At 35.8% G+C, this 18,512-nt stretch overlaps 1 protein-coding gene across 29 annotated transcripts in view; it reads left to right on the top strand.

Moving 5' to 3' along the window:
* The window catches only part of MTMR3 (myotubularin related protein 3), a 142,386-nt gene that overhangs the window by 23,022 nt on the left and 100,852 nt on the right, over positions 1-18,512 (top strand). For 5 of the 29 annotated variants that reach the window (XM_070516353.1, XM_070516342.1, XM_070516344.1 and 2 more), the window contains exon 2: positions 11,120-11,157. The exons of 22 other annotated variants lie outside the window; for them this stretch is intronic. The gene's annotated coding sequence lies outside the window, so the exon portion shown is untranslated. Of the gene's footprint in view, positions 1-10,810; positions 10,870-11,119; positions 11,158-18,512 lie in introns of all 29 variants that reach the window. 2 more of the 29 variants (XM_070516343.1, XM_070516346.1) reach the window with 1 other exon arrangement.

The following is an 18,512-nucleotide window of genomic DNA, read 5'->3' on the forward strand; positions in this document are numbered from 1 at the left end:
GCATGTATAGCTTAGTTTAGTAAAGACACAAATGATACCGAACCTCTTAATCACAAGTTTGTGTTCCCCATGTGCAATAAGCCAGTCACTGAGACACCACGCTTGGAGATGGAGAAAGGTTTATTTGAATTGGCTGAAAGGAGAGGGTGGGAGGCTAGGTTTTCTCAAATCTACCTTAAGAAAGAAGAAAGCAGGGAGTCTTTATAGAACTGAGGGGCTTGGGAGGAGGAGTTTCGGAGAAACAAAGGGGAAGTTCACTCCACATAAGCCCTTGGGCAACCAGACTTGTGGGCTGGAGGTTGGTTATCTGGTGGTCGTAACTTTCTTAAAGGCACTCTTTTTCAAAACCAGCTCATAAATCCTTGTGACCCTTGAGTCACCCCTCAGGTTAAATAAGAATACAGCAAATTAGCAAAATTAACTTATTTTCTTCTGTGTCTGTGTTGAGAACAAGGTCCAAGAGTGAATATATTCTTATGGAATATTGACAGTAACCCTCAGGTCCGGGCTTTCACAAGGAGGCCCCAGAAATTACAGCTGCCTCAACCTTCTGAAACTCGTATTTGAGTTTCTGAGTGGATTTCTGCTTTGCTTGGACCTTTTTGGCCAGGGTGTGGAAAGTGCTTCAAGGCAAAAAGTTTAGGCAGTCATAGGTCTCAGGTAATTTGTTTCTCTTTTTTCAGTAATCACACTTCTGTGTTGATTGTTGCCCAACATCCTAGAACTGTTGTTTCATATATCTTGTCCAGTGTTGGTTATGGTGGAAGGGCTAGTCCCAAACCAGTTACTTCATCATGGGTAGACTGATCTCTTAGAAATGCAAGATTCTGCATGATAAAAGCTCTTATGGCTTATAACCTTTGAGTAAATTAATATATTGCATTTTGAGGCAGCCTTTTGCAGCAGCTATCCTGGTTTTCCCAATATCCATGTTCTAATTATTTGTTAGAGGATTTTATGTAAATTAAGAAATATTTAACCTTTATAATAGGATTGTAAACAGTGCCCTGAAACTGCTACTTTACCAATTGCTCACTAATGCCTGCAATTGATAGCTGGAACTGTCTCACTGGCCACTGTAGCCACAGTAGTTTGAACTTTAAAAACAATGTCACTAATTAATTATGGATTATTCTGTTCTTGTTCTATAACATACCAACACCTCTAGTGAAGGATTTTGTATTGGCTTCCACCAGCTAGTATTCATTAGAATATGGAAATCATTAAAATAAGAGGACTAGCCTCTTAAAAACTTGCTTTAACAGAAGAGGAAAGGTGATTCTAAGTGACTTTTTTCATGTGAAGAAGGCATTAAATTCTCGTATTTATTGCTTAAAGAAAAAATTGTGTGGCCAAAGATATTTCTTAAAATTGAGTCATTGTTTAGGACTACAGACTTCTGTTGTCTTAGTAATATTATTCTCTTCTCCACTCCTCATCATCCAAGAAAAGACCCTTCATATAAGATTTTAAAAATCATACTGAAATTTGCACTGAAAGTTGCAACACATACCTAGTAGACTTTATTATCATAATGTGTGATTTTTATCTACTAAATTGGACCACCTTTGTTCACTAGAACCTTTACTTCACTAGAAGAAGTCTTTGTGCCAAATTTGGCACCACTCAGGGAGTAGGATTTAAATATTGACAAAAGATGTTAAATAATTTCTCCTCATTTTATTGTCATCATTATCATTACTACTAAACAATAGAAAGTTATAAAAATATGGTGCATTTATTTAATACCTGTTTCTTGCTTTCCTTTTATAGCTTTTATGTCTTGGTAAAATGTCATGTCATGGGTAAATTGACATACTGTGTCTGTAATATATGGATAAGTAAGATCTTTATGTAGCTTGAAGATCTTATGAGTAAACAGTATTTGCTAACGATTGAATAGGATTTGAATAACTGACAAGGAGTCATTTGATACAGGGAGGTTGCTTATTTATCGTGAAATTGTAAAACACTTTTTTCCATCTGAAATCATCAAATGTCTTATATTGCTAATAGAGAGAGTTTAAGTGTTTAATTTAGAAAAGATTAGTAACTGCTGGTTTTATCTGGCATGTGATGAACCTGGAAGGGAAGTGTTGTGAGCGTGATTTGTACTTTTGCTGTTTCGAACTTTCTTTAGAGATATATATGTAGTTCTTTCTTACACTAATCTCCCAGTGTATGCCAGAATAAGGTTTTACTTCTTGATCTACTGAAAAATAAGTGCATGATGTTAAGCAAACATCTCTAAATTGGTCATATAATTTAAAATAACTTCCATGTATTCTAATTCATTTTAAACTTTAAAGTTCTTCATTTTGATAGCAGGTAGGAGCTCTCTGAAGCATTTCCTCTGACTTGAAACATCTTCCTCTCAAATCTTTGCCTGTTTCTTTTATAGGATTTGGCTTAGGATTATTATTATTATTATTTAAGATTGGCCTTGAGCTAATATCTGTTGCCAATTTTCTTTTTTTCTTCTTCTTTCTAAAGCCCCTCAGTATATAGTTGTATATTTTAGCTGTAGGTCCTCTGGCTCTGCTATGTGGGACGCTGCCTCAGCGTGGCTTGATGAGTGGTGCTAGGTCCATGCCCAGGATCTGAATCAGTGAAACCCTGGGCCACTGAAGCTGAGTGCTCGAACTTAACCACTCTGCCATGGGGCTGGCCCCTGGCTTGGGCTTATTAATACAATAAATATTTACCAAGTGCCACATATTTACGAGACACTATTATGCCCTAGGCCTTGTGGATGCAGAGGTGAACAAGACTACATGATCTCTACCTCATTCCGTTTGTAGCCTGTTAAGGAAAAAGAATAGGCATAGGAGTTGGCGAATTACTCATGTATAAGTTACTTTTTTGAATCAGGAGGGTAAAATACGCTGAATAGTTAAGATAGTCTTCTCTTTTGGTACACTGAGGGGTGTTACCAGAATCTGTCTGGAAATTCTCAATCAACTGTTAATGTAAAGGGAATGTATCACGTCATTTGTTAAGAGTAAAGGGAATTTTAACTAAAAAAAAAAAAAACAAAACCATGATGCTACTGGTTGTGGATTCTAAAAGGTAGAGGTACACAATATTATTTGCCTTTAAGAATACAAAGAAAGGATTGTCCTTTCTATAGTCAGTTAAATTGTCTTATTTCTTTTTTCCCCACAAGAGACATTTTAGTATCAGGCTAAAATCTAAAATTATAGCTCTTAATGTTTTGGGGAAAAATGTCATATGACTGCATAGTTTTGCTAGTAGTCATTGGGTCATTAATTAAGTTTCCTCATTTTATGCTTCCTGTTCTTTCTTTTTTTCTGGGGGAAAAAAGTTTCTCTAGGCTCCACCTCTTCTTAATTCTTTAGTGCGGCACATTCTTATTCTTTATACCAAAACGTATGTACTTAAAAGTAAGTGACAGTCTTCCTATGGATTTCTCACTGACACATTTGGTGAATTGGTTTAAAATGTCCAATTTTATGTACATTGAGAGCAAAAGCTAGCCAAGAAAGGAGAAAGGAAAGTTTTCTTATCAAGAGGTTAATAAAATTATTGTCATAAAACAGTGATATGTGCTCAATAAGACACTTGGCTCTTGAAATTTAATAAGTGTTTCTAGACTATTAGTTTCTATTCACCTTTGGGCATGTTTCCTATCCTGGTTTTAATCTGTAGGAGAAATATTTTTCTAGGTTAAACTCAAACCAGTATAATTATGTTTACAATATATTTCAGATATCTAACTTTATTAGAATACTGGTTAATGACTTTGTGCACTTTATTTTACCTGTGCTTTTATTATTCTTAAGATTTAGATAATTTGCTTTAAAAATTTAATCAGATAACTCAGGAACTCATTAGTTATTCCTTATTAGCTAAAAAAATTATTAGATCACTCCATATTATGCTAAGTGACTCATTTTTGCTAATTAACCCATCTGTAATAGGCTGGAGAAAGAACATTTTGTTGGAGTCTCACTCTTTAAAAAACTAAGCCCATCAGAAATTTGTGGTTAAGATTAAGACTTGAATACAAGATACTTAAGCTGAAGTCTGGATATGGGACTTTAGTAAACAGTATCTTGCTAAGTTTGTGTGGTTATTCAGTTTTGATACCTGCTGGTATTTTGAATATTTGAATGCTATGTTATATATTCATTTGGATATTTATATTTTGCATCTACATTAAAAAAAGGAAATGATTGATAGTTAAACTTTTTGAATGGTAGGAAAAGAATCTTGGAGGCAAAGGAAATCATGTCAAGACTAGTGTTGTATACCTATTATGGATACGGTTTTTTAACCTTATGTATATAGATCTGTATGGTAGAAACTGCTCAAGCTTTGATATAAAGCATAGATATAAATCAGATAACGTTTGGCCTAAAGATTGATGCTGACCAAATGCAAAAAACTAAAGCTTGTGAGTTTTGCTTCTTCTAATTTTTTTTTTTTTTGAGGAAGATTAGCCCTGAGCTAACATCTGCTGCCAATCCTCCTCTTTTTGCTGAGGAAGACTGGCCCTGAGCCTCACATCCATGCCCATCTTCCTCTACTTTATATGTGGGACGCCTGCCACAGCATGGTTTGCCAAGCGGTGCCATGTTTGCTCCCGGGATCCGAACCAGCAAACCCTGGGCTGATGAAGTGGAACATGCGAACTTAACTGCTGTGCCACTGGGCTGGCCCCTCTAATTTTTTTTTTTGCCTTTTGATGTTCTTTGAAGATATGTGAATGACTAATTTCTTCAAGTTTTACTAAATTTTTTTAAAATTTTAAAGATTTAAAAAAAGCTTACAAATTTAATTTGTCACAGTTATAAAAAACTCCACAGGGTTTTATGTTTTCTTTTTGGAGGGGTGTTGTCCTCTTTTAATGATATAATATATTAATAAACATCTTGTTAATATTTTGGGGAATTTCTTTTGGAGGAACTTAGGATTTTTTAATTTTTTAATGCATTGTTCATTTTCTGAAATTCTTATTTCACTTTACTACTTTTACTTTATTTCCACATATATGATTTTATTGTAAAATATATAACATGAATTTTACCATTTTAACCATTTTTAAGTGTACAGTTATGTGGAATTAAGTACATTCACATTGTTGTGCAACTGTCACCACCATCAGTCTCCAGAACTTTTTTCATCTTCCCCAGCTTAACCTCTATAACCATTAAACACTAACTCCCCATTCATCCCTCTCCTAGCAACTGTCATTTTACTTTCTATCTCCTTGAATTTGGCTACTCTAATTACCTCATATAAGTAGAATCACATAATATTTGTTCTTTTGTGACTGGCTTATTTCACTTAGTGTAATGTCATTAGGTCATCCATGTTGTAGCATGTGTGAGAATTTCCTTTGTGGTACCTATATACCGTGTTTTGTTGATCCATTCATTCATTGATGGATGCTTTTGGCTATTGTGAATAATGCTGCTATGAACATGAGTGTACCACTAGCTGTTCAAGTCCCTGCTTTCAGTTCTTTTGGATATATATCCTAGAAGTGGGATTGCTGGATCATATGGTAATTTTATGTTTAATTGTTTTGAGAAACCTCCATTCTGTTTTCTACAGTGGCTGCATCATTTTACATTTCCACTAGCAATGCACAAGAGTTCCGGTTTCTCCACACCCTAGCCAACACTTCAGTGTTTTTTTTTTTTTTTTTAACAGCCATCCTAATGGCTATGAAGTAGTGCCTCACTGTGGATTTGATTTGCATTTCCCTAATGACCAGTGATGTTGAACACATTTTATGTGCTTACTGGCCGTTTGTATGTCTTCTTTGGAACAATGTCTGTTTAGTATGTATCGGCCTGCTCAGCCTGCCATAACAAAATCCCAGAGTTTCAGTGGCTTAAACAACGGAAATTTACATTTTCATGGTTCTGGAGGCTGGAAAATCCAAGATCAAGGTTCTAGCAGAGTTTGGTTTTTGGTGAGGGCTCTTGTCCTTTCTTGAAGAAGGCGACTTTGTCCTCACACGGCCTTTCCTCTGAGCAAGGGTAGAGAACATTTTCTGGTGTCTCTTCTTATAAGCATATTAATCCTATTGGATCAATGCCCGGCCTTTATGGACCTCATTTAACCTTAATTACTTCTGTAAAGGCTCTTTCTCCAACTATAGTCACATTGGGTGGGGATTAGGCTTCAACATTTGAATTTTAGGAGACTGCAAACATTCAGTCCCTAACAAAGTCTTTTGCCCATTTGTGAAATTTTTTTTTTGGTTGAATTGTAGAAGTTTTTTAAAAAAAATATATATTCTATTTATTAATCCTTTATCAGATATTATGATTTGCAAATATTTTCTCCCATTCTCTGGGTTGCCTTTGTACTCTGTTGATAGTGTCCTTTGATGCATAAAAACTTTTCATTTTGATCAAGTACAATTTGTTAATTTTTTGTTTTGTGGCCTGTGCCTTTGGTGTTATATCCAGGAAATCATTGCCAAATGAAATGCCATGAAGCTTTCCCCATATGTTTTCCTCTTAAGAGTTTATAGCTTTAGCTCTTTGATCCTTTTGGAGTTAAATTTGGCATATGGTGTAAGATAAGGGTCCAGCTTCATTCTTTTGCATGTGGATATCCAGTTTTCCAGAGCCATTTGTTGGAGAGACTTTTTCCTGCTGAATGGTCTTGATACCCTTATAGAAAACCGTTTGCCCGTATATGCAAGGTTTTATTTCTGGGCTCTGTTTTCTAGTCCATTGGTCTTTATGCTAGTACCACACTGTTTTGATTATTGTAGCTTTGAAGTAAATTTTGAAATCAGGTCGTGTGAGTTCTCCAACATTTGTCTCTGTCGATACTGTTTTGGTTGTTCAGGGTCCTTTGAAGTTCCATATGAATTTTAGGGTGAATTTTTGTATTTCTCCAAAAGCATCTTTGAGATTTTGATAGAGATTGAATTGAATCACTTTGACATTGTCACAGTATTAAGCTTTCCAGTCCATGAACACATGATAACTTTCATTTATTTATGTTGTCTTTAATTTCTTTCGGCAACATTTTTGTAGTTTTTAGCATACCAGTCTTTTGTTTCCTTGGTTAAGTTTATTCTTAAGTATTTTATTGTTTTTGATGCTATTGTAAATAGAATTGTTTCCTTAATTACCTTTTTGGGTTGTTCCTTGTTAGTGTATTTTATCTTATTTTTTATTTCTTGGACCAAGAATAGAAATTGTTAGTTTTTCTAGTTTGTAGCTAACTTGCTTATCCATACTGATGTTTATAATTGATTTGACAGTAACAGCTTTTAAAATGTTTGCATGAAATAGTTTGGAAAGCATTTTACCTTTAGTTTTTTTGACACTAGTTGTAATTTGTGTGTCCTGTGTTCTGTCTGGATATTGGGATAGTAGCTTGGGAGTGGCCTAAGCCTTGGAGATAAATTGATTAAAAATTAAGAGTAATTGTAGTGAATAATTGCAAATATAACTTAAAGGGTTAACTACTGTGATTATTAATTTTATATGTTAACTTGACTGGGCCCTTTCTGAGTATGTCTCTGAGGGTGTTTCTGGATGAGGTTAGCATTAAATGAAATCAATAAAGTAGATTGCTTTCCCCAGTGTGGGTGGGCATGTTCAGTCCTTTGAGGACCTGAATAGAACAAAAAGGCAGAGGAAGAAGGAATTCACCTCTTTTTGCTTCCTGCCTGCCTGCTGAGCCGGGACATTGGTCTTCTCTTGCCCTCGGACTGGGATTTACGCCATTAGCTCCTCTTGTTCTCAGGCCTTTGGACTTGGACTGGAATTTTATGACTGGCTTACTTGGGTCTCCAGCTTTCAGATGGCAGATCATGGAATTTCTCATCCTCCATAATCCTCTGAGCTAATTCCTCATATTAAATCTCTTCATATGATTATCCTATTGGTTCTGTTTCTCTGGAGAACTCTGGCTAGTACATATCTCATTTTTTAAAAAAGGAACCAAGGAGTAAGAATGTAAATATGTTACTCTCCTTTTTCTTTTTTTAAAATGACAACTTGGTTCAGATATAATTCACATATCATAAAATTCACCCTTTTATTTATTTTTTAATTATTATTTTTATTTTATTTTATTTTTTATTTCTTTTTGAGGAAGACCAGCCCTGAGCTAGCATCTGCCAATCCTCCTCTTTTTGCTGAGGAAGGCTGGCCCTGAGGTAACACCCGTGCCCGTTTTCCTCTGTTTTATATGTGGGACGCCTACCACAGCATGGCTTGCCAAGTGGTGCCATGTCCGCACCTGAGATCTGAACTGACGAACCCCGGGCTGCCAAAGTGGAACGTGCGCACCCAACCACTGCGCCACCGGGCCAGTCCCAAAATTCACCCTTTTAAAGTGTACAGCTTAGTGAATTTTTATATTCATGGACTTGTGCAGTCATCACCACTAATTTCATAATATTTTCATCATCCCCCAAAGATACCCCATACCTTTTAGCAGTTACTCCCCTTTCCCACCTCTCCTCAGCCTCTAGAAACTGCTAGTTGACTTTGTTTTTCCATGGCTTTGCTTATTCTGGATATCTTGTATAAATGGAATTATACAATAGGTGGTCTTTTGTGTCCAACTTCTTTCACTTAGCATAATGTTTTTAAGATTCATCCATGTTGTAGCATGTATCAGTACTTTATTCCTTTTTATGGCTGAATAATATTCTGTTGTGTGGATAATACCACATTTTGTTTATCCATTCATCCATCAATGGAGATTGAGTTGTTTGCACTTTTTCACTATTATGAATACTGCTATTATGAACATTTATGTATAGGTTTTTGTGTGGATGCATATTTTCAGTGAAATTGCTGAGTCATGTGTTTAACGTTTTGAAGAACTGTCAGACTGTTTGCAACATTGACTGTACTGTTTCACATTTCCACCAGCAGTATGAAATCCCATTTGTCTATTTTTTTTCTTTAGTCACTTATGGTTTTGGTTTTTTATCTCAGAAGCATTTGCATAATCCAAAGTCGTGAAGGTCTATGCCTAAGTTACAAAAAAGTTTGCTCTCACATTTAGTCTGTGATCCATTTTGAGTGAATTTTTGCGTGTGGTGTGAGGTGTAGTATTTCAACTTTATTCTTTTGTATGTGGATATTCAGTTGTCCCACTGCCATTTGTTGAAAAAACTCTTCTTTCCCCATTGAGTTGTTCTGGCATCCTTGTTAAAAATCAGTTGAGGGGCTGGTCCGGTGGTGCAGCGGTTAAGTGCACGTGTTCCACTTCAGCGGCCTGGGGTTTGCCGGTTTGGATTCTGGGTGCAGACATGGTACCGGCTTGACAAGCCATGCTGTGGTGGGCATCCCACATATAAAGTAGAGGAAGATGGGCACGGATGTTAGCTCAGGGCCAGCCTTCCTCAGCCAAAAGAGGAGGATTGGCAGCAGATGTTAGCTCAGGGCTAATCTTCCTCAAAAAAAAAATTCAGTTGACTGTGTATGTCAGGTTTTATTTGTGGACTCCTCTTTCTGTTCCATTGATCTGTATGTTTATCCTTATGTTAGTACCACATTGTCTTGAATTCTGTAGCTTTGCAGTAAGTTTTGAAATTGAGAAGTGTGAGTCCTTCAACTTTGTTCTTTTTCAAGATTGTTTTGTTTATTCTGGGTCCCTTGCATTTCCTTATGAATGTTAGGATTAGCATGTTAATATTTGCAAAGAAATCAACTGATATTTTTATAGAGATTGCACTGAATTTGTAGATCAGTTTGTGGGTAGTATTGCTAGCTTAACAAATTAAATCTTTTTTTTTTTTTTTTTTCCTGGGAAAGATTCACCCTTAGCTAACATCTGTTGCCAATCTTTTCTCTTTTTCCCCCTAACCCCCCCAAAGCCCCAGTACATGGTTGTATATTCTAGTTGTAAGTCCTTCTGGTTGTTCTATGTGAGCTGCTGCCACAGCATGACTACTGACAGACGAGTGGTGTGGTTCTGAGTCTGGGAACCAAATATGGGCTGCTGAAGCAGAGCATGCTGAACTTTAACCGCTAGGCCATCAGGGCTGGCTCAACAAATTAAATCTTTTGATCTATGAACATGAGATGTCTTTTGGTTTGTTTAAGTCGTCTTTGTCTTTCAACAATGTTGGTAGCTTTGAAGTTTTTTGTTTTAAATTCTTGTTTTTAAATTTTCTTTTCAGATTTTGAAGTATGTTAGAGAGTAATGTTATTCTTCTTTAGTGGTAGTAGTTTATTAGAAGAGAAAATTTGAGTATTTATGGGTTTTCCATAGCAGTGTGCAATATGGTGCATGCACTAGGCACAGCAACACTTCTGTGAAATGATAGTAGTATTTCTGAGGGGAGACTGTTTAAGGGAGGAAAACATACTACATCAATTTCTTGTTTGTATCAATGCCTTCCAAAATAAAATTTCAGTACACAAGTAGGTGAATAAATTCTCCTTGTAAAATATTAAAGATAAGGCTAAAATTCCTTTAACCATCATTTTCATTCCTGGTCTTTTCTCATTCTCTCTACAGGTAATCACTATGATTAGTTTTGTTTTTTTCTTCTAGGCTTTTTTCCTCATGTTTTGTGTATATATGCACCCCTAAATAATGTATGGCATTTTGTTTTTTTTCTTCTTAATATACTGTATGTTCCTCTCTACATTTTACATTTTTCCTCAGCAATATGTCTTAGAGACATTTGCTTAAATATTATATAACATTCCATAGTATGAACATAATTTTGTATTTCCTTAGGTATTCTTCTATTAATGAATATAGTTTGAATGTTGTTGAAGGTTGTTTCCAGTATTTTTTCTTACTACCTGTTTCACTGAAGATACTTTTTTTATGTATCTCTCAGTACACGTGTGACTACTTCTCTGAAGTGTATCAAGAGAAATAGAGTTGCTGGATCATATGGTAAGCATAGCTGTAGTTTTAGTATACTGCCAAAACGCTCTTTAATGTAGCCATAAGAATTTTACTTCTACCAAAAGTGTGTGCAAGTAGTCATTTCCCACACTTTCTAGTATTCTTTATTTTTTTAATTTTCTTTATTTTATTTGAGGAAGATTAGCCCTGAGCTAACGTCCACCACCAATCCTCCTCTTTTTGCTGAGGAAGATTGGCCCTGAGCTAACATCTGTGCCCATCTTCTTCTACTTTATAGGTGGGACACCTGCCACAGCATGGCTTCATAAGCGGTGGGTAAGTCCTCACCTGGGATTCGAACTGGCGAACTCTGGGTGCCAAAGTGCAGCTCATAAACTTAACTGCTGTGCCACCAGGCCAGCCCCTACACTTTCTAGTATTTGAAATTAAACAAGATCTTCTTGCCAATCTTATGGATGGAAAATAGTTATCTTCATTGTTTTAATTTGTATTTTTCTGATTATATATGAGGTTGAGCATGTTTTTTTTTTTTTTTATTTTTTTTTTAAAGATTTTATTTTTTCCTTTTTCTCCCCAAAGCCCCCCGGTACATAGTTGTATATTCTTCGTTGTGGGTCCTTCTAGTTGTGGCATGTGGGACGCTGCCTCAGCGTGGTTTGATGAGCAGTGCCATGTCCGCGCCCAGGATTCGAACCAACGAAACACTGGCTGCCTGCAGCGGAGCGCGCGAACTTAACCACTCGGCCACGGGGCCAGCCCTGAGCATGTTTTTATACGTATTTGAACATTTACATTTCTTCTGTGATTTCCCATTATCATTTGTCAACTTTTTTCGATTGAGTTCTTTTTTTTTCCCTCTGATAGATTATAGGAGATTTTTAAAAGAATGTGCTCAATTCCTTTTAGATTATTGTAAGATAGTTTTAGGAAAGTGTACATTTGGTACTGTCTATTTAGTCAGACTTGCTGTTTTTAAAGGTATCTCTAACGCTTAAAGGGAAGGTCAGTATTTTGAGTGAAATGCTTGTAACATTGGGCAAGTGGTTGAGGATTGGGAGTGGAGTGTGGAGAGTAGAGCAGGTGAGGGCTTTGTGACTGGGAGGCACCTAGATTGGCTTCCATACAAATAGCCTTTTCTTTTTTATAGTTAAATCAATTTCAGTGATTTTTTTTCCTTAGCATTTGACTTCCCAGTCATTTTTCAAAGCCTAAATTGTGTGGATTAACTTTTAAGTCAACTTTATTAAGATGGTTTTGTATACAACAGAATTCACCAGAAGTATACACTTATAAAATCACCACCCCATTGAAGACAGAATTACTGCAAAAACGTTCCTAATGCCATTTTGTGGTCACTTCTCCCTCTAGCCCCAGCAAACCACTGATCTGATATCTCTGTTGCAATAGATTAGTTTTGCCTGTTACAGAATTTAATAAAAATGGTCATTCCCAGACTTTTTTGTGGACTTCTGAGCTTACGATTATATTCAGTTTATTAAGAAAGTGAACTTAAAAATGATTAACTTTTAAGAATTGTTGGCTGAAGAGTCCTTAATTTCCTTAGAGTTGAGAGTGGTTTCTGAATAGTGACTTGGCACCTTTACTTCACTAGTTAGAAAAAAATTTATTTTAAATTCTGCAGTGGAAATACTGACACGAGGTTAACAGTACTTGAATCTCTGAAATGAGATATAGGCCTGTGGAAGGAAGATAGCAGTAGCTGATCTACCCCTATCTATTTCCATATTTGCCTCGTAAATGTTAGTTTCATGGTACTGTTTACAATTACATACCTTGATTTTGGTTTATATTGTACTGTACGTGCAGACATTGTTTTCAAATAAAGGACAACATCTGAAGTAATACAATGTTGTTTTTGCCAAAGCAATATTTAAAAAAAAATAATTTATGTTCTAATAGTCCCCTCAAAAGGGGAAAAGCACTTCTCCACGTTTTTTGTTTATTTTTTCAAGCAGACTAAAACTAAGACAGTTGAGGAGTGTGTCTAACCTGTTTTCTAGCCCTTTTGTAGGACAGTTAATGTTACAGATTCATCAACATTTTATGCTATTTGGTGGGAACTCCTGACAGCTGGCTCTTCTTTCTTCCTTGAATGTCCCTTGTTCTCATTGCACACCTTCTACTGAAAGTTATGCAGTGGTTATTCTTTTAAAAAATGTCTGTCTCAGAGGTATACTCAGTGTTAACCAAAATTGCAGTGACTGGTTATAAATCTGAATGCCAATGTAATCTATGTCAGTTTGTTGTATTGTAGGTTTTGGATTTGAACTAAGAACTTCTCTGTTCTCTAAAAGCACTTGTTTTTTTATTTTTAAAGAAGATTAAGATATAAAGTACATATAGTAAAGTATAGTAACCTTAAACTAAAGATCGATAACTGTTTACATATGTATAGATCCGTGTAACTTCAGCCAGATTAAGATAGACCCTTTACAGCTCTCCTCCCACCCTTTCCCAGTCAATACATACCCTAAAGAGATAATCACTATTTTGACTTCTATCACTATAATGCCTTTGTTTTTGTTTTTAATTTCATAGTAAAAGTTCTTTTTAAAATATGTTTTTTAGTTCTAAATTTAATAGAACACTGGTTAATACCTAACCTATTAAAGTTACAATCGGATTGCTTAGAAGCATGAAAGTGAGCAAGGTGAGTTATGATTCAGATGGTTAATAACATCATTCTAGGGTAGTCTGACGCAGCCTTCCTCATGGTCAGAATATGTTTTTCCTGAGACTAGAGTACAACTTTCTTTTTTGTTTGAATTTTTTTTATCATAAGGAAAATATAGAATAGTAAAGTAATATAGTGAATCTTCATCTATGTACAGACTAATTTAAAAATATTAATCTTCTGTCACAGTTGTGTCAGATTTAAAAAATAATTTTTTGCTTTGATTTAGTTTCAAATTTAATAAAAGTTACAAAAATAATACGAAGAACTTACACTGGCCTTCTCCGGCTGTTTACATTGTGTTTCATATGCTTTATCATTCTCTCTCCATTTTTGTCTGAACCATTTGAGGGTAAATTTTAGAGGCACTGTGCCCCTTTGCCTCTAAATATTATAGAGTTTACATCCTAAGAATAAGTTAAGGGCATTTTCTTAGGTAACCACAGAGCAATCCTTTATGGGTTTTTATAGTTTAATTTTGAGGATAATCTAAGTTCTTGGATATACCTCACAATTAGCAAAATGTTTCACATATGATCTCAGGTTCCTACATCATCAGAATTTTTAGTATATTTTTAAGCATTCTTAAGTAAATGCGAATGTAGCTTGTTTTACTATTGGTTAAGACATTTTGAAATTTGAGAATTAAAATGCATCTTTCTGACTACTGCTTATATTTCATTGGGTTGTTGTCACCAGGTATACTATATTCTAGTATCTTCACATAGTTTTTTTTTTTTTTAAAGATTTTAGTTTTCTTTTTTCTCCCAAAGCCCCCTGGTACATAGTTGTGTATTTTTAGCTGTGGGTCCTTCTAGCTGTGGCATGTGGGATGCCGCCCCAGTGTGGCCCAATGAGCGGTGCCATGTCCACACCCAGGACTCGGAACTCATGAAACCCTGGGCCGCTGCAGCGGAGCGTGCGAACTTAACCACTCGGCCACGGGGCTGGCCCCATATTTTTTATTAGCTTCGTGTAATTTTTGAACGGGGAGATACGAATCAGACTTTAATCTGTCAATATCCTTTGCACCTTGATACTATAAAGTATCAAGATGATACTATAAAGTATCAAGATGATACTATAAAGTATCAAGATGATACTATAAACCCAACAGAGCATTTTTAGTTGTCTCTTATCACTACCTTCTACAGAAGGTACTTGTGCTTGTCCAAGCCACATTTATTCTCCTACCTGTTCTCCCTATAATGGTACACATTTTCAGGGCAATTGATTTCTGGTTAAAGACGTTTATACTATGCATAATATCTATGAAAGTGAGTAAATTTGCTTATGAAAATTCAACTTGGAACACTAAAGGTCTAAGCACACATCTAACCAAATGAGCAATTATCCATAATGAAATTCTTGAAGAATGTAGTGCTTTTCTTTGTGTCCTGTTTGGATATTCTGGAGCCCAATTTTTCTCTTGTACATATAACTTCTGGTGTTTTCTCTGTTATCTTTGCATTTTAATGTAAAATTTATAGTATGATCTCTTTTCCTTAGTATCTAAGTTTCAGTCCTTTATTATACGTTGTTGTGTTTGTAGAATTTGAAGAAATCTTACCATTGTTTTAGGGGGAAACTGCATTCACATGGTCATGCCACATCATGGTGTGTTGTCCATTCTGCTCTGGAATTTTTGAATCTAGAAATGTCCTAGCTCTTTGACCTTGGGCAAATTGCTTAGTCCTTGGGAGACTGGGAGTCCTTGCTGTGAAAAGGGGATAAGTAGTACCTACCTCAACAACCCTATGAAGATTAAATGGGATAATGTATGAAAAGTATATAGCTTAGTGATTGGCCCATAGTTTAGTAAATACTAACTTTTAAATATGAAGATAATGGTGTTTACAATCATGTGTTCTTAATGACAGGGACGTGTTCTGAGGAATGTGTTTGTTATTAGGCAATTTTGTCATTGTGTGAACATCATAGAATGTACTTAGACAAACCTAGATGCTCTAGCCTGCTACACATCTAGGCTATATGGTGCTAATCTTATTGGACCACCTTCATTGACTGAAACGTCGTTATGTGGTGCATGACTGTATTCAGAGTTTGGTTTTGTTTAAGAAAATAATATTCAGATATCCCTTTAGACTAGTTTTACTAAGTCTATGTTGTTTTATTATAGTATTCAAACAGAGCTCTGTGTGAAGTTTTTTTTTTTTTAAGATTGGCACCTGAGCTAACAGCTTGCCAATCTTTTTTTTTTCTTTTTCTCCCCAAATCCCTCCAGCAGATAGTTGTATACTTTTAGTTGTGGGTCCTTCTAGTTGTGGCATGTGGGATGCTGCCTCAACATGGCCTGATGAGCGGTGCCATGTCCGCGCCTAGGATCCGAACCGGTGAAACCCTGGGCCCCGCAAAGCGAAGTGCATGAACTTAACCACTTGGCCATGGGGCTGGCCCCGGTATGCAGTATTTTAACTGTAGTTCTCTTGTGAGCTGAGTAATGGATACTTCTATAATGAAGACCTTTAAGAGCTTTTTTATGTATTCTGATTTATTCTCTAGTAATCCCATGAGGTTGTTTGGTCAGGGGAGATAATTATATTGAGAGCTCAAGAAACAGATACCTAAGTGAGTGTGTGGTGTAACTGGTTATTGATACATAACAGGGCATTACTAAGTGCTAGGTGCACTTTTAATTGCTTCTCTGTATTAGATCACTTAATCCTTACAATAACACTATGAGATACTGTTGCCATCAGAAGCATGTTAATGAAAAGTGACCTGCTCAGGATTACAGAACTAATAAATGCCTGATTAGGTTTTGAGGCAAGATCAGGCTGACTCTAAAATTGTGCAAGAATGCCTAAAAACTAACACTCTTTAAAATGCCAGTATAAGTTTTAAATTCTTAAACATTAATATTCCCCTTGCAGGCTTTGTTTAAAACAGCAGAAACTGAAGTGATACTGCAGAGTAAAAGGGGAAGTCATATTCCTCTACTCTATCACCAGCTGTGGGAATAGAATAAAGGAAGAAAAGCAGGACATTAGATTTGAATCCTGACTTTTGCACAAGAATTAGGTTTTCTGATTAGGTTTACTGTCTGGTTAAATAATCCCTTCTGCCCCTGCACCCTTTCCAGAGAAAAGTTTAGAAGACGGAGACAAAATCAACTCTCCATTTTGAAATCCTTAAAATGAGTTTGCATCTCTTTCTATTCTATAGTCTACAATTCTAATTTGGACCAAGATTGGATTTAGGAAGAATAAAAGATTTCTTAACTTCTCCGGTCTTGTTACAGTACTTACCCTAACCTCATAATAAAATGTTTTTGGGCAGTCAGTCTGTTTGTGTATGCTTGGGAACTTTTAGGTAGTTGTCGTCTCATTAATATACTGATCACATAGACCAAACTGTCTTACCCGATCAGCCTTTTGCTTCCTTGCCCTTACATTTACCCTATTGTGCTGGTGCCCATAACAACGCAAACTTACAGCCCAGTAATGCAGGGCAAGTAGACTTCCTTCCTACCCTGGAGCTTTTTCCTGTACTAGAGGCCAGCTCGGAGGATGGTGAGCCTGGGAGTTTTAATGGAAAACCTGATTTCCTGACTTTCTCCCATTAGATTAGGTTGTCTCAGTGCTGAAAGAGAGGCTTTAAGAAAGTGAGTAGAAAGCAATGCTCAGCTTGAAGATATTTAGTAAATGTTCAGCTTTAGAGTGAATGGATTTCTTGCTTTCTTAACATCTCAGAAAATGTCACTGGCTTTAGCGTTACTATTTAATAATAATCTGTGGTAGAACATTATTTAGTGATACCAAGTTTTCAATTTGGTAGCCATTTATTTGCCTTCGTAAAGTCTCTGTATTTTCCCATATAACCCCAAGCTTGCTTTTCTTCACAGTTTTCTGAGTTAATTTCTTTGAATAGGATATAAAATTATAATATTAGAAAATATGATATCCCTCATCCTTTGTATTTGAGTTTTAAGATGCTTATGTTTTTAATATTACTAACCTTGCTTACCTTATTTCCAAAATCTTCTGTCAAGCACCCACTGCTACTGCTGACAAAACTAAGATACTTCTTGATAAGGGATTAAGCTTCATTATTGTATACCATCTTATTTTCTATATTGTCTTTCTAGTCCTACTAATGTTTTAGCTTTACTGTATTTTGTCATCTAGCTTGTTTGGATTTGGCAGTTTTACTGTGCTTATCAGCAGGGCTGAATCTTTTTTCTCAAGAGAATGCTGACACTTTAAATAGCTATAAAAATAATTAGTTGTTTGAGTGTCAAGTCGTCCTTTTCTGGAGACTTGTCTTTACTGCACACTGTTTACCTTTGATCACAGCAGTCTTGAGGCTTAGGAGCTGTTTGTTTTTTCCTCTTTTTGTGCTTGTTCATTTTTCATTTCATAAAGCTCCATAGATTTGTTTTTATAAAATGCTAGTTTTAGAATATAAAATTTGGTGAATAATAGAATTACATCTAATTTTTGGGTCTCAATGAAGTAAACATCAAAATGCATTTCATAAATGTATGTGAAAAGATCTAAAATCATTGAATGATGGAATGAGCTTCCAAAAGCCTGGTTTTTTAGTTGATGATGCCTCAAGAGGTGCAGACCTTTCTGAAATCTGAGTCTCATTTGGAACCATGTGTGTACTTCTGGTCGAAATAAAGAGGGAAAAAATTGTATTGATTTGTGAACCCAGAGATAAATTTTTCTTGGTCATAGAGCAGTGGTGTTTGTAAATTCTTTTCCTATTTTTCCGTAGAATCTTTGCTTAGGACTGGCCATATAATTTGCAGGGTCTCTTTTTAAAAAATTATTAAGAATTTCAAAGTGGCTACAACAGAGCACTAAACCAAGTGTGGGGCACTATGTGACTCCATAGGTTGCGCACTCATGAAGCTGGCCCTATCCTGGTTAATGTGCTCAGTTCTTGAACAGATGATTTAGAAAAACTGTGTGCGTTTTCTGATTTTGATGCATAATTGTATATTTTC

Source organism: Equus asinus, chromosome 8, assembly GCF_041296235.1.
Source record: "Equus asinus isolate D_3611 breed Donkey chromosome 8, EquAss-T2T_v2, whole genome shotgun sequence".
Taxonomy (NCBI): Eukaryota; Metazoa; Chordata; class Mammalia; order Perissodactyla; family Equidae; genus Equus; species Equus asinus.